Source organism: Oryza glaberrima, chromosome 9 (assembly GCF_000147395.1).
Source record: "Oryza glaberrima chromosome 9, OglaRS2, whole genome shotgun sequence".
In the NCBI taxonomy this organism is placed as follows: Eukaryota; Viridiplantae; Streptophyta; class Magnoliopsida; order Poales; family Poaceae; genus Oryza; species Oryza glaberrima.
Window position 1 is genome coordinate 4,179,545 of NC_068334.1, and position 26,238 is coordinate 4,205,782.

At 41.2% G+C, this 26,238-nt stretch overlaps 1 pseudogene; it reads right to left on the reverse strand.

Annotated features, from left to right (window-relative positions):
* Nucleotides 1-6,422: 6,422 nt before the first annotated feature.
* On the reverse strand, nucleotides 6,423-14,486 carry LOC127785127 (uncharacterized; annotated as a pseudogene).
* Nucleotides 14,487-26,238: the final 11,752 nt, after the last annotated feature.

Below are 26,238 nucleotides of genomic sequence, written 5' to 3' on the forward strand. Positions count from 1 at the left end.
GTTTGGCTGTTATTTTTTAAAAAATATTTGTTATACAAATATGAAGTTACATAAGAATATTTTTTTGCTGCATTGGGATTTATCAACAACATTACTCTTTTAAATATAGATAATTTATTTCATAGATTGTGTTTTGTGTTGTACTGTTGAGACTTAAAAATTGGACTTATATGATTGTGTTTTATGATGAATTATTGACCGTTGAGACTTGAGAATTGGATGTGTATCAGTTTGAGGGGTTTTTGCTTGCCGATAAATTTTCATTACCGTATTCGTGCCGGATCGGTTTCGCTCCGTTTTCGGTTTCGATAATATTCGATTCTGTTTTCGTATCCGGAGTTTCCATTTCCGATTCCGAAAAAAATATGAAAACGAAAATGATAAAGGTGGTTTCCGTCCGTTTCCGTACCGTTTTCAGCCCTACGTACAGGGATGGAACGTCACGCACAAACATGCTAGCCTCCGCGCGCGGCTAGGGTTTTGCTCGGGGAGGGTATAGGATCAAGATGTCGACTAGAGGGGGTGAATAGGAGATTTAAAATTAAATGACACCTAATCAAAACTAACCTAAGTTGCTAGTCTCGGTGAGGGACAAATCTAACTAAGCAACTAAGTTATGTTTTGCAATCCTAGGGTGAAAATAGCTCGAGTATATCACTAAAAAAGTAAATCACACTCCTAAGTCAAGTTTAGCAATCCTAGGGTGATATGATCTCAAGTATGTCTTTAGGAATGTAAATTGCACAAATGTAAATGCGACAAATAAAAGAGACAATGAGACAAGGAATTTTTCACCGAGGTTCGGAAACTCGCCGGTTTACTACTCCCCATTGAGGCGAGCCCAACTCCACCACTCAACCACGAAGCCACCGCACGCCCCCATTGTCAAGGGGTGGGCAAGGCGGGAGCCAGCCCACGGAGAGGACTACCCAAGCCTCGATCACTCGGGGTATAGTTCTTCCTTCACTCCGAACGTGGTGAACACCAAACCACTCACAACCGGCGTCGGGCCTCCTCTACAATCTTCTCGGAGAGGTCACCGGGCAACACCTCCACAAGCCGTCTAGGAGACGGCAACCTCTAAGAGTAACAAGCGATGACTCGGCTCGGAGATGATCAAGTGCCACATTAGCTCAACAAATGAAAGCAATGCACTTGACTCTTGGCTAGACTATCCTCAAACACACTAAGTGGATGAACGCTAAGCTCAAATGAGTGTGAGAGAGGTGCAAGGGGTGTATGCAATTGAAGTGGGTGCCAAGAGAGTCCCCTTGCTACTGGTGGGGGAGTATTTATACTCCAACCAACCAAAACTAGCCATTGGGGGCGAAATCCCCAAACTCTGTGCACTGCCGGTCTGACCGGAGGTATGTGGCCGGTCTGACCGTGCTACTCTACAACAGCTAGTTTTCTAGCCGTTAGCCCTGTAAAATGGCCCCATCGGCCTGGCCGGTCAAACCGGCCTCGGCTCGGTCAGACCGCCCTCAGCTCGGTATGACCGAATACGGCTCCGGCGGCTCTGTATCGGCCATCCCAGAGCACACCATCCCGGCCACCAGGGGGCCTGTCAGACCGCCCATAAGGCGCCGGTCGGACCGGCCGTTCAGACTGGTCAGACCGCCACTGTAGGGCCGGTCAGACCGGCCAGGGATCTACGGTCAACGGTCAGACCGCCCTGGTTAGGCCAAACTCAGAGAATATCATGAATGGAAATGTGAGCAAAGTGTAAATGCAAATGATCTAATGTGGCAATTTAAATCAACTCTTTACTAGGTCATTACCCCTCTTAATAGTATAGCGAAGCTAAAAATAAACTAGCAAATTTGATCGCCCTACACCTCGATCAATTTGAGATTAAAGCACTAGTGTTTACTGTCTTTTTCTCTTCGCTTTGCACCATCAAATTTTAATCCATCGGTAATCATCCATGCACACATATAATGTGAACCTAACTTAAAATATATAGCTCAAAGAACGGTTAGTCCACAATTAGCGCTTGTCATTAATTACCAAAATTAACAATGGGGGCCTAGATGCTTCAGAGGGGAGTGGTGGCTAGGGTTTCTCACGTGATGCGATCTCACCGCCGGTCACACCCCTCACGAATATATAGGATCCCTGACTCAGGCCTGCAAGGCCCATAGGACTCCTATTCGGATCCCTATCCGAATTAAGCTCATATTAGATCTCCATCCAATCCCATTATTCCGGCCCATTAAGCGTGCGACCCTGTAGGTTCATGTACACTGATGTAACCCGAAAACTCCTTTTCGATCCACGTGTCAACAACGGCCCCTAGTAGAATGTATTGATCCACCGGGCATACATAAAGATCATATCGGTTGAACCTCTAGTGTATACTCCCTCCGTCCCAAAATGTAAGCATTTTTAGCTATGAATTGGACACATGTGTATCCAGATTCATAGCTAAAAAATGTTATATTTTGGGACAAAGGTAGTACTTGTATGAATCCCTTTGCCACACGATATCGATTAAGCTCATGGCTAAATATGTGCCATCCTCTAATAGCTCAATCATTCACTTGAACTTGTGATAGATTATATAACTTGTGATTGACTCCTCAATCACCTTTCGTATGGCCATGCACTTCCATAATCTATAACATTGAGGGGTCCAGATATATCTCTCCATAGGAGGGGCAAATCCCATCTTGATTATTCATATCTCACTACATGTTTCATAGCATACCCGAAAACTACTTTTATGACTACCCAATTACGGAGTAGCGTTTAACAATCCCTAATTAAGCTACTACACATATTGGGAACCATGATAATCTCAGGTTTAAGGATTCAATACCAACACTAAATGAGATCACTGATGACACAACACATATGACTCTTTGCAGTGTCTCATGTTGGGTCTATCCAACAACATGTTCCCCAACATGTGTCCACATTATTAATTTGGTATCTCTATACCATAATTCATGAGACATGATCATCAATTAATACATGTGCTGATCATTTAAACATATTTGTTCCACGTGATATTTGATCAGGGATCCTTTAGAAATAGCAATATACAACATAAAGAGTCTCATAAAAGAACCGCATATTCATTAACCAATAATGAGTTATCTATTTCAAAAAACATATTTATCTAGGGCATATCACCAACACTAATGACAGCTTAATTACGCTTAAAAGATCCGTCTCGCGGTTTTCAATCAAGTTATAAAATTAGTTTTTTTATTCATGTCCGAAAACACCTTCCGACATTCGGTGTGACCCCAAAAATTTTCTTTTCGCGAACTAAAGTTTTGCACCAAATGGGAAATTGCCTGCCTTCATGCATTGCAGCTCCACGGTTGCAGACGGCACGTGCCCCACTGTTGCAGAACTGCAGCTTTTGTCCCAGCTACAGTACAGGCTACAGCTATTATTGGCACATTTCATGCCATCGCTGATGCTGAGGCTATGTTTGGATAATGGAAAATGAGAGGTGGGATTGTGATTGAAAAATGAATGAAGGTTTATGATTAAATAAAAGAGAGAATGAATGGTCGAGGGATTGGGATCCTCTGACTTCACGTAGTGAAGTTAGAGGCGTACAGTATTTTGACTTCGAGTGATCTGTAGCCGTCTAGATTGCAAGGGACGGTTGCGAGACAAGACGAAGCCAATGGTGTTGCAGCCGATGCCGGTGGTGGTGTTGCAGCCGATGCCGATGGTGTTGGCGTGACATTCCTCCCTCCATAAATTTCGGCTTGTCCCCAAGCCGATTCAACACAGCCACCCGGATCCCAAGTCACCCGCACCAGGGGTGTTGTACACCATGCCAGTTGCACTTGCTCCTGAAGAATCTTGTTTCCTCCACCTTGATCCCATGACCTTCGCATTGCCTTTTCCTGCACGTGGACGTCTTCGAGAATAGTATATGGTCTGGACACAATGTGAAGTAGTGCTAACAGCATTCTGTCAAATGTAGATGCAATTGATAACCAGATGACATGGAGGATACCAGGGTCCCAGGGCAGGTGTAAGTGATTACTACAGACTAATTCCTGAGCACCAGCAGAATTGTAGTGAGGGAAATGCCCAAGCCTTGACAGCAGAATTCTTCAGGAGCAAGTTCAACTGGCGTGGTGTACAACACCCCTGGTGCGGGTGACTTGGGATCCGGGTGGCTGTGTTAAATCGGCTTGGGGACAAGCCGAAATTTATGGAGGGAGGAATGTCACGCCAACACCATCGGCATCGGCTGCAACACCATCAGCATCGGCTGCGAGACCAGACGAAGCCGGCCCAGGTGATCCATGCGAGGTCGGCGGCCCACGAGCAAGTACGGCTTCAGGCCTAGTAGAGGCAAAGGAGATACTATATAAAGGGAAGCAGCACTAGGCAGTGGGGGGATAATTGGAATTAGAACTTGATGGTTGCGGCCTCCTCCTCCTCCTCCTCTGAGTCTTCTTCCTCCTCTCTAGAGTTCTTCCACCCCCAACTTTGATTTCTTCTCCTGAGTCCAGATCTTGCTCGGCGTGACGCCGGCGTATTCTCGGACTCCATTCTGCTACTCTGTATCCTAAGTACTTGAGTGATTACTGCTGTGATTTGGCTCTGGATTGGTGGTTGCTCCGCTGTGATTTGTGTTGATCCGAGGGAGAATATGTTGGTTCGTGACACTGCAGCGCTGCAGAATACTATAGCTCAGGACTCAAAATACTGCGCGCCTCTGCCTTTTCTTGCCCAAAGTCAGAGGATCTGATCCGACGCGAAGTAGCGATGAGTCCTGTGGCACATTGTTTGGTTGGCTATAGTAGCTATATATGCAACTTTGAGCTTTGGCAAAGTTAACAATGGGGAATTGTGCCTGACCGTCATTTTTATAGTAAATCATACAACTAAGGGTTTGTTTAGTTGGAAAAAAAAATTTACCTCTGCATATCATATCGGATATACGGACACATATTTAAAATATTAAATGTAGTCTAATAACAAAATAAATTATAAATTTCGCCAGGAAACTGCGTGACAAATTTATTATGCCTAATTGATCCATCATTAGCAAATGCTTACTGTAGCACCACATTATCAAATCATAGTGCAATTAGACTTAAAAGATTCGTCTCGCAATTTCCTAACGAATTGTGTAATTGGTTTTTTATCTACATTTAATATTCCATGCATGTGTCCAAACATTTAATACCACAGCGTGAAAAAATTTGTTTGGGAAATCAGGCCCTAATTAGAACCTGTGAAAGTCAGTTTTGGTTATGCTACTACACAATTGGTTCGAACTTGATACCTGCAGTTTTGATGCTAGTGCTACATAAGTGGTTTGCAAAATGCACGTAACTTTCCCTTTGGCAAAAACAAAATCCGATCAAGACCAATAGCTTAAGTCAAGCTACTAGCTACATAGCTTAGAGCATCCCCATCTGTTCATCCATATTTATGATGCTCCATATACTCATGTGGATGGCCATATTCCTCATCCATATTTCTTCTTACTCCATATCACTCTCTTCTATATTGCATCTTCCATATCACTCTCTTCTATATTTTACTAATATTTTTCAACTAACCATACATTTGTATTATTTTTTAGGACTATATTTTAAACAACTAAATTTTAACAGTGTTATTTATCCCGATAATCTAAATGAGTTTATTTTAATGGATGTATTTTTAATATTCCCGACTGTTTTTTCCTCTTCTCTTTACTCCTTTTCTCTCCTCTTCCCCATTCCTCTTCTTCTCTCCTCTTCTATTCATCTTCTTCTTCTTCTCTCTTCTCTCCTCTTCTATTCCTCTTCTTCTTCTTCTCTCCGCCCAGCAGGCAGAGGCCGGCGGCCGTGGCGGCGCGACGAGCCCGACGGCACGGGGGCGCTGCGGCGCGACGGGCGCAGGGGCACGGCGGCCAACGGGGGCTGCGACGCGGCGGCGCGACGGGCGCGGAGGCAGGCGGCCAACGGGCGCTGTGGCGCAACGGCCGGCGTGGGCTGCGGGTTCCAGATCTTGTATGTCTCTCCCTCTCCACCCTCACTCCTTGGAAAAAATGCACATCCGGCCGGCAGCGACGACAACATTAGGGAGGTCGATCCGGACTCCGGATGAAGGCGGGGGACGCTGGCGGTTACAGGATGTGGAGGATGGCTTGAGGAGAGAGAAACGCCAAATTTGATGTTTCTCTCCCCCCAGATGGAGGATAGCTAAATTTGGATGCTGGGATGGAGTATCTGCTGGAGCTCACTTTTCTTCTCCCAACCTCTATTTTGTGGATAGAGGACTAGATGGAGTTTCTGCTAGGGATGCTCTTAACCAAGCAAATTCAACGTGCTCAACTATCTATTGCTCCATACAAATTTAAGCTATTTCACCATGGCATGGCACACAAATATGAAATTAACCAAGGCAGGAGAGAACTGTATGAATCAAGGTAGGAGAGAATAATATCATATTTCAAACCACAATTTGCCAAACAAAAACCCAGCATAATGTGCAATGTCATCCCATTGTCTTAATCTAGTTAAAGTATGCTTGAATGACAGCAAAAGAACTGCTACTCTGCTAGGAATAGGAATTAGATAGTCTCATGCAGAACAACAAAACTACTCATAACTTCCCACCATGCTCAGTAGCTAATGAGTGAATGAGGCATGGCATTCTGGTGACCCAGAATGGAAGGGAGTGAGCTGGATGATAACGTAGTCTCAGTGGTCACCACCCTAAATCACAACAATGGCAGAATAATCAGCATAGATCCCAGTATCGATGAATCAAATAACTAGGGTGTTTGCAAGTACTACATAATAAAAGATGGATAAATCACACTAACATGTACCAGAACATTCATTATCTAAAAAAAAACATGTATCAGAACATTAGTTAAGCCCATGACCATAATTTATTATGCTTCCATATGAGGGCGTAACATAAGCCATTTGTTGCTCAGTGTTCAATTTTCATTGTGAAAATAATTGCTAAATTTGACGTCCCAGAACAAAAGAGAAGCTATTTGTACTGACAGCCTACAATTGTTTTCACAATGAAAATTGAACACTGAGCAACAAGTAAAACAATGGTGAGCTGCTATATGAAAGTCTATGACAGCAATAATATCTTCTATATTTATTATCCTCAAATTGACTGAATTAATTTCATAAACAGTTGCAAAGATAAATCTGATTCCTGTAATAACCGATGCCACAATAATCAGCTAACACTTGAGACTCGGTAAGAGTTAAATAGGTTGTAGGCTCTGCAGACCATTCTATTTGTGACCTAGAAGACAAATCCTAAAACGAATAGACATACTTGTGCGGTTTGTCTTTTCCCAAGCTAAATAGCCAAATAAAGCTCATGTGCATGCAACAAGCTACTAAGGGCAAACACATAGAAAAATGTGTTTCATTAACAAAAAAAAGGCAGCATTATTAATTCAATTCACAACAAAGTCCAGCACTAACATACTAAAGGTAATGCAAATACAACTGAGGCGCCCAAATAGACGAATGGAACAAGCAACATGACATACACAAAACTGGCATGAATAAAATGATCAGGATAAATCAGATATAGTGGGCAAATGGAAAATCATAAACATGTGTTTGAACCAAGAAAAGAAAAGGATGGAAGTATACTCTTCTACCTACTGCATCTATTATCTCAAATTACTTCGAAACAACAGGATTCGAGAGCAGCAGTTTTATCAGCACTAAAAGACATAATTCTAGTTGCAAAGATTGCTTAAGATACCATACGGCTTTCAAGTTTCAGCACAATTGCAACACTTGATCAGCTAGTTTGTCAATCACTACAACCTTACAAATTGTAATACAAAACTTGTGATTCTCGCTATGTGCATCCTCAATGCAGAGGCCGGGGATGTAATCATCTTCCTTATCTAGAAATACATCTGAGAATCTGACCCTAGATCTTATTAACCTAATGCACACTAGTAATAGGCCCGTGCTAACGCTACAGTGATATTTTATAATGCAAATCAAACAATAATCAGCATCACAAAGCTAAAATAGCTTTCTTGCAGAATTTAAAAAAAATCATGTGTGCAGATATAACAAGATATATGATGATCAGCCTATTGAAGATTAAAACAATCATATCAATATATAGCATGACTTAACATTTGTGGTCTTCCAGGTTAACAATCAAATACAAAAATCCTGATTCTTTAGAAGCTGCAAACTCATAGTATCACCTCTAGCTCCAACAAGTATTTACAACAGATTCTGTGATATTCATCATCTCAAATATTAATAAGCTCACCTGTCAAAAAGTATCTACTGGTCAACGTAGATGAATGAGTATAGTAGCATTAATCCAACAGGCAAACTGTAGAAATAAAAACATGGCAAACCATGGCAAGATTTATTTTTTTAAGTCAGATCACATATAAGCAAAAAGATTTTTAAAATAGCAAATGCTTGTAGGGGCAGATAATAAGAACAGTTATAGATTATTACAAACTTATACCCGATAAAAAAAAGACAAGTTTTTGTTGTGCAGAGCATATCTTGAATTAAAATTACTGTTATTTACTCTATATATTTATTCCGGAGCACATCATAATAATGTAGTAGATCGTTGCATAAGGATGCTAATTAATTGTTCTAAGCACAACGTTTATATTTATGCAAAATGTCACCTTTTTGTTAAAATAGTTTCTAATATGACAAATGATTTCGTTACAACTTATAAATGGTTTCTCTTTATTATGCAATATATATGAATGATATTTTTTTAATAAAAATTCTAGCAAGATTCATTTAAAATCAAAGCAACCTCGTGTACTTAAATTGCATCATAGAAGATACTAAGAATAAACAATTATGCACGATTTACCTTGCTGCCTCATCAGCACACCCAAACTCTGGAAAAACAATGCCATTTTTTTTCCAAATAAGACATATCTGCTCACAAAAAAGGAACCCACTTGGACATAAGTTAAAGCGCAAAGTTTCAAATCAGCCTTGGGTCACCACTGAACCTGTGTGGGATTGGGTACTTCTGCAAAATCTATATATTGAAACACATCCTCTAATTTGTAACAAAAACTAAAGCATTCGACGAACTAAAAATCTGTCAAATTAAATTACTGACATTCAGTTCGATGAATAAGCAAAGAAGCAGAATATAAACATCCTGATTATTCTCCTACAAAATAAGGATCCCAAAAGATGCAATTGCCTTCCAATCTTTTAGTAGTCATTGCCTGGATGAAATCGGGTGACAAAGCAAGAGAGGAATCTGAAGGTGGATAACATCTCAAGTTTAGTAACACGAAACCTAGAATCATCACGCAGAGGGTGACCCAGGGCTACATCAGTATGCACCATGCCGTGTGAGGTCAAAGCGGTGGCTCACACCCACCCCGCCATCGCCAACAGCACCCCGCTGCCAGGCCCGCCGCACCCACAGTAAAAGGAGGTTCCTTTTTAATGGTTCAAATTACAAAATCAAGTCCACCATACGACATGAATGAAATCTATTATAAGTAGCAACGCTGACACTTCTTAGGTTTCTTTAAATAATTTAATCCAATCATATTTGTAAATCTTACCATCTGAGCCACCAAACTAAGGTATATAGGAAAAAAAATCTGCATTCAGATTTTACCCGACATTGGCATTTGAACACAAATACATAATTTCATTTGCAGCCATATACAGTCTGTAATATATATTATGAACATAACAATCTGCATCCATCTCCTTACTCAGGCAACCAGCATCAACAGGATAACATAAAACTTCAGAAATTTGGAAACTAATGTAATGCGAATATGCAGTCTTCTAGGATGAAATACTCACAAATCACTGAAGATGCACAGGATAAGCTTCTCGTTTCAGAACAGTAATGCACTATCGTATCAACCTTGAAAACCATTGAATGCATACCAACGAATTCCAGTAAGAAAAAAATGTAAAGCTGAAAAAAAAAAAACCATACCTTTGGCCTCTCCCAAGCCCTACCACTTTGATGGAGCTGTTTGATGAACCAACAAGCACAAGCACCTCTTCTTTATGAGACTCGAGAGATCCAACTGGTCCTACTGATAGTTGAGGGGATAGCATTAACAGCAAAGCATTCAATGAAAAATGTTATAAAAGAAATCATGATATAAAAGGTGTTATAAAACAACCATGTCATTTAAAGACACCAAAGCTACATATCAAATTTATTTGAGACAATACTATGTGATCATAAAGAGTAGACAGATATAGAGAGTAGAATATACATAGTTCGAGATAAAGGAATTTTAAATCCATGCACACAATAAAGGAATTTTTTTTTTGACCAAACGAGGCATTCAATAGCTGCAAACAAATGTTAAGAAATTGGCTCTCAAAAATTGCATGATTATGACATTAATACTCATTCAGCTGCATGACTGTATAGCCTCAAGTGCATTTTGCCTGATTTAAAATTAATACTCAAGCTGCATGACTGTCTACCCACAGACATTTAAAATTGCATGACTGCATGACTCTACCCGTGCTAACGCTACGGTGATTTTTCATCTAACCCTACATAATGTATATAGTTAACAGTAGTGTGAACTTAAATTTACATCACAAACATAAGTTTTTATTCATAAAATTTATACATCCTTATAAAATAACTTGACCGAACAAATTTGCCACGGGCATAATTGAGAGCAGTTTGTCGTAGAAAACTAAAAATGTCAGCCAAAACATCAGCTCGTAAAAATTAACAACCGGCGGCCATAGGGGTGCAGATTAACCATTCAATTGCAACACATTTACACATCTAAATTTATGAATATGTGCATGATCAGGATTAAGAAGCAAATAATACACATGCATTTTGGATGCTCTGCCACTTGAAATTTGTAATTTATTTTCCTTTCGATTACAGAATAAACAATATGGCAGTTGATAAAGCTAAATTTATCGCACTGTGATCACAAAGCTAGAACAGCATTAATGCAAACATGTATTCTTAATTTCTTACACAAAAGAGTCCACATGTTGGCTTGGCAAATCTGCCTCATCACTTGTTAATTTCTTGCACAACATTACGGTTAAGAGTGATAAGGCCGTTGTTAAATACAAAAATAGAGAGAGAAGACAGAACAGCTAACCCAAACTAAAAAAAAAAACATGGTTAAATTGCGCGCTGGAAAGCCATCATGTACTTCGACCAAAGCTGCTTGTCGCACTCTGGCAGCTCCTGCACGCCCATAACTTCAATGTATTTCACGAGATAAATATAGTTATAACATAACAAAGAAAATGCATGGAGCTAGGTTGACAACACAAATCACAAAGCATGAAACAGGTGAAGAAGCCCAAATGTATGAAGCTTCAGGATAATGGGAAGCAGGCGATTAAGAGCAGATGTATACTTTTCAAATGTGGACTTGAGGATACTTCAAAGGAATTTCTTTGGACTTGTTCAGGCAATGTTCTGCAGCTGATTAATGATCTACCCTGGTGCATAGCTACCAGAGTGGATTAGTTAGCTGATCTAATTCGGACCTATAATACATAGTGGTAATGTTTCCACTTCAAGTGCGGAACAATTCAATGATATAAAAAATAGCATTTATGCAACATTTACAATGTAAGGTGCCTTTGGACCAGAGAGACACACTGCATAGGCAGCTAAGTAACTAACTATAGTTCAACCTATTTGGTTCTATCAGCTTTCTAAACTTGTGGCAGTTGTTAAGAATGACTACCCGAAAGCACATGACAAGCAGCTTTAAATCCATCAGTTAACCAAAACAGATAACTAGCTGGCTGGTCGCGATCCTTGTTGCCTGGCCATCAATCGATCGGACCAAAGAAAAGAAAACGGTAAATATAGTTACCTCATCGGCGGGGTTAGCAGAGCCGGGGGATGCGGTCGTAGCTAGGTGTCGATGGAGTGCCACAGACCCGCAGTCGTCGATGACGGAGGCTGAGCTTGGGCACTGCAACAGCGTTCTTCCAGGACGACTGTGAATGGCGGCGAGGATGCGGTGGACGGAGGGCCAACTCGCGGTGTTGGATGATGACAGCGGCAGCACAGTGGAAGTGGAGAACTGTCGTTCCAGCCACCGCGCCACCTCGGTCAGAAACGAAGTGCCGCGCAGCCACCGCTTCACCACCGTCGAGGACTCACAGCAGGCGGCGGCAGGGGAGAGATGCGGGCGGCGATGGAGACCGCCCTTGACCACGGAGGATTGAAAGCGGCGACGGCAGGGGAGAGATGAGGGCGCCGATGGAGACCGCGGCGAGCCGGCGCCCTTGAAGACGGAGGATCGAATGCGGTGGCAGCAGCGACACGCGGCAGGCGGCGATTAGGGCAGCGGCGGCAGGAGGCGATTAGGGCGGTGGCGCAGTTTGGGGAGAGGGAGCGGCCTCGGGGGGAAGACGCGGATCTGGGAGAGCGAGAACTGCGATTCAGGGAGGTGGATCGATCTCTACCGTTGGATTTTTAGCTGGATGATCTGAACCGTTCCATGAGGAATGAAGGAATGAGTGATGAGTGAAAGTATTTATTGAATTATAGGGTAGATAGATTGTTGAAGTATAGGGTAGATGTAACAGACAGGCAACAAACGACATAAAGAAGCAATCCACTCAAGCATTGCTCAAGCAATTCGGCATAAGCAAAAATGATAAGATCGGTGAAGGTTTAGGGGAGGTTTCTGCATTTACCGGAAATTCAGCTTTTTCTGGAGCTAGGAAGGCAGGAGGCCAGGCCATGAAGTAGGCATAGATGGGGTGGCCATACTCCTTTCCATCTTCAGTGGCCAAGCGCTCCAGCTTGCCTGTGTCCATATGGAAGGAGTAGCGCCCATACCCCTCTGTTTCGAAGAAGGGTGAATAGCTAATTTAGTCCCTCAAGTTTCATCGAAGGCTCAATTTGATCCTTCAGGTTTCGTTTTGTCCACATAGGTCCTCTAAATATTTGTTTTGGCTTAAATTCATCCTTTTACCCACTTAATATGTTATATGGCTATTTTTAGTTAACATTTCTATTAGAAAATATCTCTTTTGCCCTTAATTTGTATACAACTATATACTAGAAAAAGAGAAAACCAAGATGAATAAACAATGTTGCATATGTAATTCCCATTCTTTCAACATGTGCACATGAAACTTAACCTAATGGCTATCATATACACTTACAAGTACATAATTTATTTTCGTTGTACATAACTTACTATGCATTATCTATAAAAAAAATTTATTGCATGCAATTTTTTCTCTTATATAAGCGTATGATGGGGTATAAGTGTTATTTATCGAGAGAGTTGTTGGTTATGTTGAGCCATGTGGCTTTTAAGTGGGTTCAAGGATAAGTTTGAACTAAAATTAAAACTTGAAGGACTAATATGGACAGATTAAAACATTAAAGACTAAACTGAGCCACGGATGAAATTTGGAGGACCACTTTGGCTATTCACCCTTCGAAGAATAGCTTCCCTGTGCGCCCCGCGTCGATGTCGCTGAGCCAGATGGACACGGTCCGGCTCAACTTGTCCCTGGGCAGCCCGGGCACGGTGTCGAACACCTTGCGCATGTTCATCCTCTTCTGCAGGAACCAGCCGTTGTCGCTCCCACTGGCCTCCCCGCGCACCCAGAACTGCATCTCCTGGTCCTCCATGGCCGCCATGTAGAGCCTCCCGTCCTCCGGCGCCTCCCCGATTCGAAACTTCTTGTTCCTGTCCCCCAGCTCGGACGGCGCCAGCAGGTAGGAGAAGGTGAGCGTGGTAGGGTCTAGCTTGAGCAGGCCGCCGGAGTTGCAGATGTGCCAGTAGATGTCCCCCGCGGCGTGCACGCAGCGGCCCTCGAACCAGAAGGGGTCGAACGCGACCGTGACTCCGGTGTCCTGCGGGAGCGCCCTCCAGCTGCCCTCGCCGCCGCGGTAGGAGGCGACCCAGGCGCGCGGGTGCTCATCGTCGACGGTGAGGCAGACGGCGTCGAAGCAGAGCCTTCTCGGGTGCGCGCGCGAGAGCACGGCGGCGCCGACGATGTGCCGAAGGCCACGCCAGCGGTCGCCCGGCAGCGCGTCGCGCGGGGGCTGCGGGAGCAGCGCGCGGCGGCGGGAGGCAGGGTCGAGGACGAGGATGCGGGAGAGGACACCGGAGGGGAGCGACGCCGGGAGGAGGAGCACGAGGCCGAGGTGGACGTCGTAGATGGTGAAGCCCTTGGTCCCGCCACTGCCGAGGCCGTGGAGGGAGAGGCGCGGGGAGGAGGGGGAGGAGGAGGAGTCGAGGGGGGTGAAGGCGGCGGGGTGGAGGGCGGCGATGGGCGCGACGATGTGCGCCGTGAGGGGCGTGTCGGCGGGGTGGAAGAAGTAGCCGAGGAGTGGGGGAGGCGCGGCCGTGACGCAGCGTGCGGCGGCGCGGTGCCAGCGGTGGCAGGCGAGGGCGGCGCGGAGGAGGTCGGCGGGGGCGAGGCGGCGGAGGATGCAGAGTAGGGTGTCGTCGGTGAGGGCAGCGACCGTCGTCGTCGGTGGCGAAGGAGGGTTTCCGACGCCATTGGTGAGTGAGGAGAAAGAAAGAGGAGGGTTTTGGTCTGAACGGACGCCTCGCTCTACATTTTTCTGTAGGAGCAGCAGCCAGCAGCCCAGCACCCAGCAGGAAGGGAGGGGAACAATGTTCTCTTCTTTTTTTTTTCTAATTATATTTTATTTCTACTTCATCCGTCCTATTTCAGGTACAGTTGTTGTGTTTCTAACTTTTAACCGTCTGTCTTATTTAAAAAATTTATAAAAAAAATTGGTCACACATAAATTACTATTTATGTTTTATCATCTAATAAGAAATAAAATACTAATCATAAAAAAAAATTTAAATAAGACGGACGGTCAAACGTTGAACATAAACAGTGCAAAACTACAATCTTTTTAGGACGAGGGTATTATAAAGCTAGTGCTCACTTAGGTTGTATTCTTCTCCCCCATTTTCCCAACCCACCTATCTCGTTTTTCGTGTACAAGCTTTTCAAACTGCTAAACGGTGTGATTTATAAAAAAAAACTTTCTATATGAAAGTTATTTTAAAAAATCATATTAATCCATTTTTCAAAAAAATTAGTTAATACTTAATTAACCATGCAATAATACGAGCTTCGTTTTGAGTGCCGGGACCCCTCCTCCTCCCGAACAGCCTTAAACAACTAAAACTTAATATACTTGCATAGTATTTATTAGCAATCCTAATTACTAACATGCAAACATACCACATCAACCCACTAAACACACAATCTCAATATGCAACCATATAGTAATTATATCTACGGTTTATTTCATTATAAAACTAAATATACACATACTTCTCAAATCATTTTCACAATATTTCAATCTAAATCATTTAATTATTTCTACAATATCTAACATATATCCGGTAGCAAAGCACGGGGTATCATTTAGCTATTTTTATTTTTAAGTACTGTCTGCCATACCATGCATTTTAACGAAATTTCAATAGGTTCAATATTTTTCAAGTTCATTTTCAAGTTCATTTTCGGTGAATAGTTTTTTCTCATTCTTTTTTTATTATATGACAGTACTTTAGTGGGGAACTAACGGTGGGGAGGAGGTCGACAACTCCCTTTTTGATATACTATGTATGTATACTAAGTGCCTCTAACTAGCTGGAATTTATACAAACTTAAATAGCTAAATTTGATCTACACATAAAAATATAAATTCTGCAAATTTAAAGCATATTTTGTTGTTTAAATTTATAATTGTGTGTTTATGTAGTGAGTTACTACATCTATCTTGATTTTCTGCTACTCTTAATTTGTGTTAATATATAGGGTTAATTGGATCCATACCACTGCAAATATGCCAAATTAAAATATATGTTACTACTATTCGCGATATCGGCTGGGGTGCCACTGAAATTTTGTATAATTGTAACCATGCCATCGACGTCCACTTTTTTGTTATTCTCCGTTAGATCCGCATCCTCCTCCGTCTCTTCCACCGAGGCCAGCGCCGCCATCTCATCCACTTGTAGAGGCCGCCGCCGCATCGAGGCCGAGCGTTGCTTTCCCGCACCCAAGCCGCCACCACTCCAGTCGCTCGTCATCGACGAGGGAAGCCTCACCCAACCGCGTCAGCTCTAGCCCCGGCCCCGCAGCCATTGCCATCCCACGCGGCGAAGGCACCGCCACTGCCGCTAGTCTAGTGCCGCTGAACCCAAATCGTCATCAACTGGCTGAGAGCCCTCACAGCCCAGGCACAACGACACAATTATCAGGGCGCGCTCTACCACTGAGCTAATAGCCCGTCGCGCGGGCCTCCCTTTGGGAGGCCTGCTACGCCAAAAGCGAGAAAAACTCCATCTCTTTCCTTTTGACATCCCCATGCCGCCACACCACACGGGGACGATTAACCTCTAGTCTGCTGCTACATCGTCATCGTCGTCATCAACTACTACATTGCAATGCGGCCTCGCCGCCATCCCCATCCCCCTCGGTGAAGGCGACGCCGCCGCCGCTCCAACGCCTACGCCGCACCCGAACCCAAACCCCTGCTGCGTCGTCAGCGCGGACGGCTGCCCAAAGATCGTCGACTGCAACATCTGCTGTTGTTGCATGATGAGCGAGCGCAGTTGCCACGGGGACGCCGCCGCCACCGCTTGCACCGCTAGCTGACGCGGGGTACGGCGAGGGATTGCTGAAACTGCTCAGCGGCGAGGGATTGCTGAAACTGCTTGGGGGTTACCAGCTTCCCGGGCGCCACCAACAGTGGGCACATTCTCGGGTTGCTCCTCCGCCGCTGCCATTACCTCCCATCTGCTCATTGTTGCGGTGGAGTGATCTCGGAGGTGTCAGCAGGACAGCAAGGATAGAAATAACAGGGATGATGGAAAATGCGACGGAATGGCACGGTTCTAATTTTCCTAAATTTCAGTGACACGTTGCCGATATCGTAAATAGAAGTAGCATTTTTCTAATTTGGCATATTTTTAGTGGCATGGATCCAATTAACCTAATGTAGACCCCCGTTTTTATAACAGGAATCATTCGTGTAAACAGTACCATTTCCCTGGATCAAGTAGTCTGGTACACACGAGTTCATAGCTGAAATACCAAAAGCACATACACGAGAGTGTAGTGCTAATTATTACATCATGAGCCCGCAGGCATTGTCTTAAATCATCGGACCGAGCGGTCCGAAATACATCCAAAAGCAGAAATAGATGAGGTAGCGGAATTCAGGCGGCGGCATGCCATTGCCACAGGCAATGACCGTACTAAGACCTACTGAGCGCCATCGTCTTCATCTCCCTCCTGGTAGTAGGCATAGGGATCCTCCGAAGCTTCATCTCCCACTTCTGATTAATTTTATATTTGCAAGGGTGAGTACCAACCGTACTCAGCAAGCCATCACAGTAACAATGCACATGATAGGAGTATTCAAAGGATGGCTATTGTTCTTTTGCGCAAAGCAAGTTTTGTAATTCTTTTCACAAGCCTAAGACCTAGCATAGACTGATCAAGTTTTAATACCAATGTTCACATTAAACAATGACGGTTCTGTCCACCATCCATTGTGATCCTAAGGATAGCTTCCCGCCATTGAGTCGTCACGGTTTTCTGAGGACATCCACATTCCCGCCTCTCAGGAAGTGGCTCCATCAGCATAAAAATCATCATGTAATATCCCATCCCACACAAGTTAAAGAATTTAGAGTCTAGCCAAGTGTAATACATGTCCCGGTGCTCAATAACCGCGAGCACGGCTATTCGAATAGATTTGGTTTACTCACACTGCAGTGGATGTACACTTTACCCGCACCCCGCGACTGCCCAACACATGAGCCTCGTCCCAACACATAAGACGCGTCACGGCAAAGCCTTTCGATAACCTCGCATTGGCAGTACCCGCTCCATGAACTTTATCCCTCATACACTCTAGGCGTCATACGTTTCTAGCAGTGAGAGGAGTTCTGGCGCTCCCGGGAAGGGAAAAACACACACATTCCTACGTTGCTTCTTGTTGTTGAACCCAGTCCATCATGATTGTTCTCTTATGGGTATCCTCATGTAGTATTGCCAAGCCAGCCTCTGACCATCCAGAACGGGCATCCGCCATCCACCTGGCCATCCGAACCGGGCATCCGCCAGCAGACTGCTTGCCGCATCACACACCTAAAAGAAGACCACTATGCAGGGATACTGCCTCCGCTCAGCTATCTACTTCGCTAGGTCTATACCCATACGAGAAGTGCGGTTGTACGGGGGTCGTTTCATGCTTAACTTCATGGCTCGGTCCTTAACTGACCAGGGACGGCACTAGCCTTTTCCGGACACCACCCAAATCCTCCAGCCGCCCCAGTCGAAAACAGTTGTTTAACTTTATTTTCCTTTCACAAATCATGTCATCAGTATCATGGCAATGTGGCGCTCATGTCTCCACATGCCGCATCTCAATTACCTTCCCAAAGGTAATTGCCCAAGCATATAGCATTTGATAAATATGAGTATGCATGATTCTAGAATAGCATTTCTAAGCAATTGTCATAATTGACTAGGGACTCATACGTAATCATGGTTACAAGGATTTTAAGGGTAAACAATAATCAAGGCATGGCATAATCACAAGTAGGATGTTTATCATTGCATGCAATTTTATTTGTAAACAAAACAATTTCGCAATTGGGATCAACATGTTCAAAGAATAGTGATGACTTGCCTTGCTCAAGGTCTTGCGGGTCTTGGTCCTCGCTTGGATCCGCAACTCCCTCGGGCTCTACAAGTACGTGCGAAGAATCGATTTTGAATTCAGTTAGAATTCAAGTAAAATCCAAATAAATCCAAGTGGGAGTCGAATGCGAAGGTCAATTCTTTTATATTAACTTTACTATTTGCGAACTAAGGCAAACCTAATTTCGATTTTAAATATTCTAAACTATTTTGTGGGTGTAAATGTTTGGTTAGCATAAGTTTTTGATTGAATCTACCCGAGTATTATATTCATATCTTAGGTTAGAAATTTCTATTGCGAGCTAAACATCGGACGGAATCCTAAAATTATCTTATAATATTATACGATTTAATTTAGTCTATGACTAAATGATTAAATATAATATACGTCTAAAATTCCTAGTGATTAAATCCGAATTTCTATCGTGAATCGATTTCTTATAGAGATTACCCAAATATAATTTATAATAGCCTATAAGAATTCATCTAATTAATTATATCTAAATTACTACCGCGAATTGATCATTTGTAGAGATCATTAAAAACAATCTACAATAATCTATATAATTCACCTAATTGTTTAGTTTTTAAGTACATTTATGATTATAGCATTATTTTGCAAATACTATATTTTCGTTAATCCTATACTTAAATTCTAATATTTTTAAGTGTCCTAAATTTCCCCTAACTTTTCCTTTCTTTTCTCTCTTTCTCTTTTCTTTTCTTTTCTCTTCTCCCTCTCTTTTCTTTTCTTCTCTCTCTCTTTCCTTTTCTTTTCTTTTCTTCTCTCTCTCTTTTCTTTTCTTTTCTCCTTCTCTCTCTCTTTTCTTTTCTTTTCTTCTTCCCTCTCCCGGCTCCTCCCTTCCTCCTCTCTCGGCTCTTGCTCCACCGGCGGCGACGGTATAGGACGCGAGGGGGGGGGCGGCTTACCGACGGCGGCGCTGGCGACGGCGGCGACGGCGACGATGGTGACGGCGGCGCAAAGCGTGGCGCGGCGCGACGGTTTTGTGGCGGTGGCGCGGCGGCTCTAAGGTGGCGGTGCGGCGGTCACGACAACGGCGGCGCGTGGGGAGAGGGAAGGGGAGGAGAGATGGGGTGGCCGGGGTGGAGAAGAGGAAAAGGAAGGGAGCGGCCGGCTTTATAGGGCGCGGCGAGGGGAAGAGAGAAGGGAAGAGGGGAGAGGGGGGGCGCGCGGCGCGAGGCGCGGCAGCGGCGTGACGCAGCAGCGGCGGAGGCGATGGGCGACAGCGATGGGACGGCGCGCGGCGCGAGACGGTGATGCGACGCGCGATGGCGACGGCGCGACAGCAGCGACGCGACGGCCGAGCAGCGACGGCGTGCGGCGACGAGACGGGCGCGTGGCGCGGCGACGCGACGAGCGACGGCGATGGCGATGGTGCGGCGACGTTGGCGCGGCGCGGCAGGGGCGGCACGGGGCTCGAGGCGGCGCGCGGCGCGAGGCGGCGACGCGACACCGGCGCGGCGCGGCAGCGGCGACGCGACGGTGATGGGACGCGCGGGCGCGGGGCGCGAGGCCGACGGCGGCACAACGGCGACGATGGCGACGGCGGCGTGGCGGGCGGGCAGCGCGCGGGCGAGCAGCGCGAGCGGCAGGGGAGGGGTTAGGGCTAGGGACGCGATCGAACACCTTCGCCATAATGAACAGTGCATTTTCTTATTTATTCCACTTTTAGTTTATTTCCCCTATAAATTTGATTCTATAATTTCTAATCTTTGCATTCATGAATTTTACTCAACATTTGTGTTATTCCAACTAATGGATTCACTTAAAATTAATATTACCCATTTTTATTTTTATATAATTTATTTGAATTTTTACTTAGGTTATTTGAATTTTTAATTAGGGTTAATCTTTATTCCATCGTACTAAAATTTAATTATTGCTACCGTGGTCGCGACAACATTTCGTTTACTTCCAATCTCACCTCATCCTTATTTTAAGTTATATTCTAGTTATTTATTTTGCTTACTTAATTTTGGGTTTTATTCCTAATCAATTGTTCTTTATTTGCGATCTATGAACTCCGAAATCCGAATCCGATAAAATAGTCGAACAAAATCGGCATGATGCAACTTATTTAAAAAGTTTTCTGAAAATCCGTATTTTTAGTGTTTTGATTTTATCGGTCGATTTTCAGGGTGTTACACCTAATATATAAGGGATTTTATTGTCCGAATACAGTACTTTCCACCTATCTTTTACAATATTTTATGAGAAAATCCCCTATGTACCCATAAAGTTCACCTAATCCCTTCTATACCCCTGAATTTTGCTCAATCCCTTACATACCCCTGAATTTTAGTTTGGATCCCTTCCATGCCCTTTCCGCTAGTTGACCGTTAGTTGACTGTTAAATTCTTTTGAAAAAGTTCATTTTGCCCTTTGCTATGAAGAAACATAATAAATTAATGAAGTATATTGTTGGAATGTAAAAATTTATTGGATGAGACTATTATATTTATGAGTATGTGATGCACCATATTATTTGTGACAAATTTACTTTTACATATGATATAAAAAGTTAATACTTATTTATTAGTTATTAAAAGTTCTTTTATGTAGCATATGTGTTTTCATAGTAATACAACATATTTATTTATTACTATCAGAACACATATGCTAAAAAAACTTTTAATAACTAATAAATAAGTATTATTTTTTTATATCATATCTAAAAGTATATTTGTCGCAAATAATATGGTGCATAACTATCTCATAAACATAATAGTCTCATATAACAAATTTCTATGCTTCAACAATATACTCTATTAATTTATATGCTTCTTTATACCAAAGGGCAAATGGACTTTTTTATAAGAATTTAACGGTCAACTAGCGTAAAGGGCATGGAAGGGATCCAAACTAAAATTCAGGGATATGTAAGGGATTGAGCAAAATTCAGGGGTACAGAAGGGATTAGGTGAACTTTCAAGGGTATACAGGGGATTTTCTCATATTTTATTCTCACATGTCAACTTTTGTGGCTACAACCAAATTTCCGCATTTTGAACTATGACTAGTCATTTCCCTACTATTTTTCCCAACTACCACATTTTAAACCATGACTTGTCTTTTGCTACTTTCTTAATTTTCTAAACAAAAAATGACATAATCCTTGTATTATACTACCTCCAATTTTTATTAATTAAGCTTTTAACTTTTGGATACATGTTTGACCATTCATATTATTTAATAAAATTAAGTAATTATCATTTATTTTATTGTGATTTATTTTATCACTAAAAATACTTTATGTGCAATTTATATGTTATGCATTTGCATAACTTTTCTTTAAGTAAGACGAATGGTTAGACATGTGTAAAAGTTAAGGACGTCATCTATTAAAAAAAATGAGGGAGTAGGATGGAGGAAGTATATCATAGTAATATATATTTTTGAATTGTGTTTCCATTGATCAGCTATTTGTAAGTTGCCTTTTTCCCAAATATATGTTCACTTTTTGATGACTAGGATGGGTTTTTGAATATCTACTTTAATCGACAAATTAAGAGTAAATTTCACAAAACTATAATAAATAATTTGATCAAACTATCACAAAACTACAGATTAAAAAATATGTATCACAGAACTATAAATTTAGCGCCAAATCCATCATAGAACTACAGATTTAAAGCATCGTATCATAAAACTATAAATTTAGTGATGAAGTTATCAAATAACTATAAATATTAGAATTTATAGTCATAACACTATTAGGGTTACAGAAATTAAAGTTTTATGATGACACTGATGTTAAATATGTAGTTTTACGAAATTTACTCACAAATTAAATATTTTAATAAAGAAGGTTGATAAATAATTTAAAATAAGTGGTCTAAACAATATAAGTAAAATAAAGTTTTTCAAAAAAATATTTTTTAAAGTGTGAAGCAAATAATCCATTTCAACGATATTGTGAATATTTTAAAACAAAACTCACTGAGGTTTTTAAAACAAAACTCACTGAGGTCACAAAAGTGTAACTTTGGATGAACCGTTTGTTTTCTTCTGCTACTTGACATGCTACAGTAAAGGGAACATTATGTGTTGCTTTGCTGCAGTGAAAGACCCGACTTGGATGGAACTTGTGTGGATTATTTGAAGGATATCCTATCTTAACTCCTTAAACTTAACATGTAAAGATGTCACATCATCATCCACTAACAATCATCACATTTAAACATCATGCAAACATGCTATATTTTTATAGTTTTTATAATTTAAGAGCTTTTCAAATACAAACATGTTAAATTATCATCCAATATAATTCACATAATGTTTTAATATATATCTTTATTATGTTTTATGATATCCTATATACTTATATAGTTCATCCTCACTTAGTTAGTGCTTAAATGATTAGTCTATGGTCCAAATTATCTTTCTCCTTTTTTCCTCTAATTAAGTCATATCACATCAATTGTTTTTAGCCTTTAGATGATTAATCTACGGTCCAAACTATCTTCCTACTTTTCTTCTTCCATAAAGTCATACCACCTTATTTTTTACGTTTGAATCACCATTCTATATACTATTTAAATTTAAATTATCATAAACCGCATTAATTTACTTAATCTAATGTTATCTAGCTATCTTACACATTTTTTTTATTGTTATCATACTAAATTCCCGCAGCAATGCGCGGGATTTCACCTAGTTTTCTAGTTAATGAGTTTCATGTTGGCAATTATGGTTGCGTCCTCAACAGATTACACAAAATGGATAAAATTGAGGTTATTGTCATTATCCGAGTGCAAATTGTTGCACTAAATAATACAAATTAGAGTTGATAAGGCGATTTTAAAAAGGTTTTAAAAAAAACACCGATGAAGAAAGTTTTTGTCAAAAAAAATGTAGGAGTATTGTTTAAAAGTTTAGGAGGTGTAATCGTGATAATCTGTAGATACATGTATAGAAAATTTTGTTCTTTCTCAAGTTGGGGTCAGTATTTCGTTCATTAGCTGATTCACCACCCGCCTAGGGCTGGCAGTTACCCACGCTCCGCATGCACCACCCATTAATGCCAAGTGATTTCTCTACGCTGATTTGTTGTTTTACCTCCAGGAAAAAAAGTAGGTTAAGCGCCTCATTCAAGAGTAACATATTTCAACTTGGCAGGATGACGATATCCTTGATTCTTGTCGTTGCGTGCATGCACGTTTGGAGAAATTGATGAAAAATGAAGATTTAAGTTGATGCACGTAAAACAAGAAAATCATTAGCATATGATTAATTAAGTTTTAATTATTAACTTAACATAGATATACCTGATAACTTATAAGTTATATATAGAAGGTTTTACACGGAACGTGCAGTTTAGTAGTTTGAAAAACATGCTAATGAAAACCAAGGCAAAATCTGAATATTAATCATCAGACAAGAACCAAGAGTCTGTTTGTGTATGCACTTGATGCCAGAAATATTCATTAAGCGAATTAAGCAATGCCTAATTAAGCATCGATGCAAGAGATAAGCCATACTAATAGTTCATTTTTATAATAAAATAGTTTTATAGTTCATTTTTTATAATAAAACAGTTTTATAGTTTATTTTATAATAAATTAGTTTTTTAACTGTTGAATATGTGGGTAGCGGTTTTAGTTATGTTTACCCAAACTTTATAAAATTCCTATCACCGCCACTGATTTTGTCGATGAACGTTTTAGTCCTACTGACCATACGTCTATGCCCCATAAGGAGCAAGAGTTTGATGTGTCGAACTTCATGAATTAAATCCCTAACTATCGTAGTATTCACTTCAGTTACTAGTCACATCAATCTTGACACAACATCAAAAATAAAAACATCAATCTTGACATCTTGATGCACATCTACTGCAAAAGGCACGTAATGGGAAAAATAATTAAGAGAGAAAGCCATACACCGATCTATTTAATGCTAAACTAAATATACTCTGTAAAAAATCGATTTTTAGGATCCTTTGATTTATAGGAGGATTTTTCGTAGGATTCAAATTCCCATAGACCTTTTCCTACATGTCCCTTCCTCCACCAACAAAAAGTTTCATCACTACTATTTCTTGTAATATTGTATTCCACTATCCAAATTCCTGGGTCTTACTTTAGAATTCCTTAGCTGAAAGAACTAGAAATAAAATATTTAAACAACAGGTTGTCTTTCGAAAGAATGCTTACAATCGAGTGCCCAATACGGAAAGAAAAATTGGACGCCCAACTCATACTGCATGCACGCTAAAATTTTTCGGGCTTCCTCTGTCATAAATCATGCATGCATATGATCTTTCTCTGCATACAGCGCATCATGCACAACAGCGCATCTTCAAAATTATTTATCCAATTTAGGATCCGTTTATACCGTTGTATTTATTTCAACTAAATATTTACAAGAAAGTATCATATAAATATATACATGTTTCAATCATTTGGTTTAATGTTTCACACGTAAAAGCAAAATGTTTCAACTCATCATCTACTATGTTGCACATTTCTTCATTTGTAAATGTTGCATTATTTCAATAAATACTTTGTGATGTTTCAATAGTTATAAAGTCGATGTTTCATGTGTTATATAAATATGTTTCAACTAAAATTATAATAACATGATTTTTTTCATCCGAAACATAAACATGTGAGATCTTGTTGCGAAGATTTAATTGCAACAAATAAAACGGCGCAATTGGTTAACAGATCAGATAAGTAGTTAAAAAAATTGTTTTAAAAGTTTAATTAAAAACAACTTAGATGGATGCATACACTGTTAAGGCTGTGTTCGCTCATCAGGGTTGGGAACCCATCTCCTCTACACGGAAAACGGAACGGTCCATTAGCACGTGATTAATTAAGTATTAGCAATTTTTTTAAAAAAATAGATTAATTTGATTTTTTAAGCAACTTTCGTATAGAAACTTTTTTGAAAAAAAAAACGCACCGTTTAGCAGTTTGAAAAGCGTGAGCGTGGAAAACAAGAGAGAAGGATTGGAAAAAAGGTGCCGAACACAGCCTAATTCTGTTAAAGATAGAGGATGAGAGCATGTGTGGTAAGTGCTCTGAGCTGAGAGATAGAACTAAAGTAAATCATGCATGTAGGCAGCTAAATAAAAGGAAAGGCAGAGCGCTAGATTTTAGTCTAAAAGATCGAGCATCTAATCCATAGCGTCGTTGTATCTTTCGACACAAAACGGAGCCAAAAATTTGGTTAATCTCTAATCCTTACCAAAAAACGAGTAGTGACTAGTGAGCCTCCACGTACAGACTTCCACGATTAATTAGGAACTACTCCCTCTGTCTCTGAATATAAGGAATTTTGGTTGAAAGTGACATATCCTAATTCAACTAATCTGGACAGAAGCGTATTCAGATTCATATCCTACCAAAATCCTTTATTTAGAGACGAAGGGAGTAGTACATACTTTATTTGTCAAACCATATAATTAACACTATATAATACTCCAATCTAGTAAAAATTACAACATAAATACAATGTAACTATAATGTGATTGGTATATAAGTAGTGTAACTGTACACTGGGATAGAATGTAATTACAGTGTAACTGTATATGCAAGTACC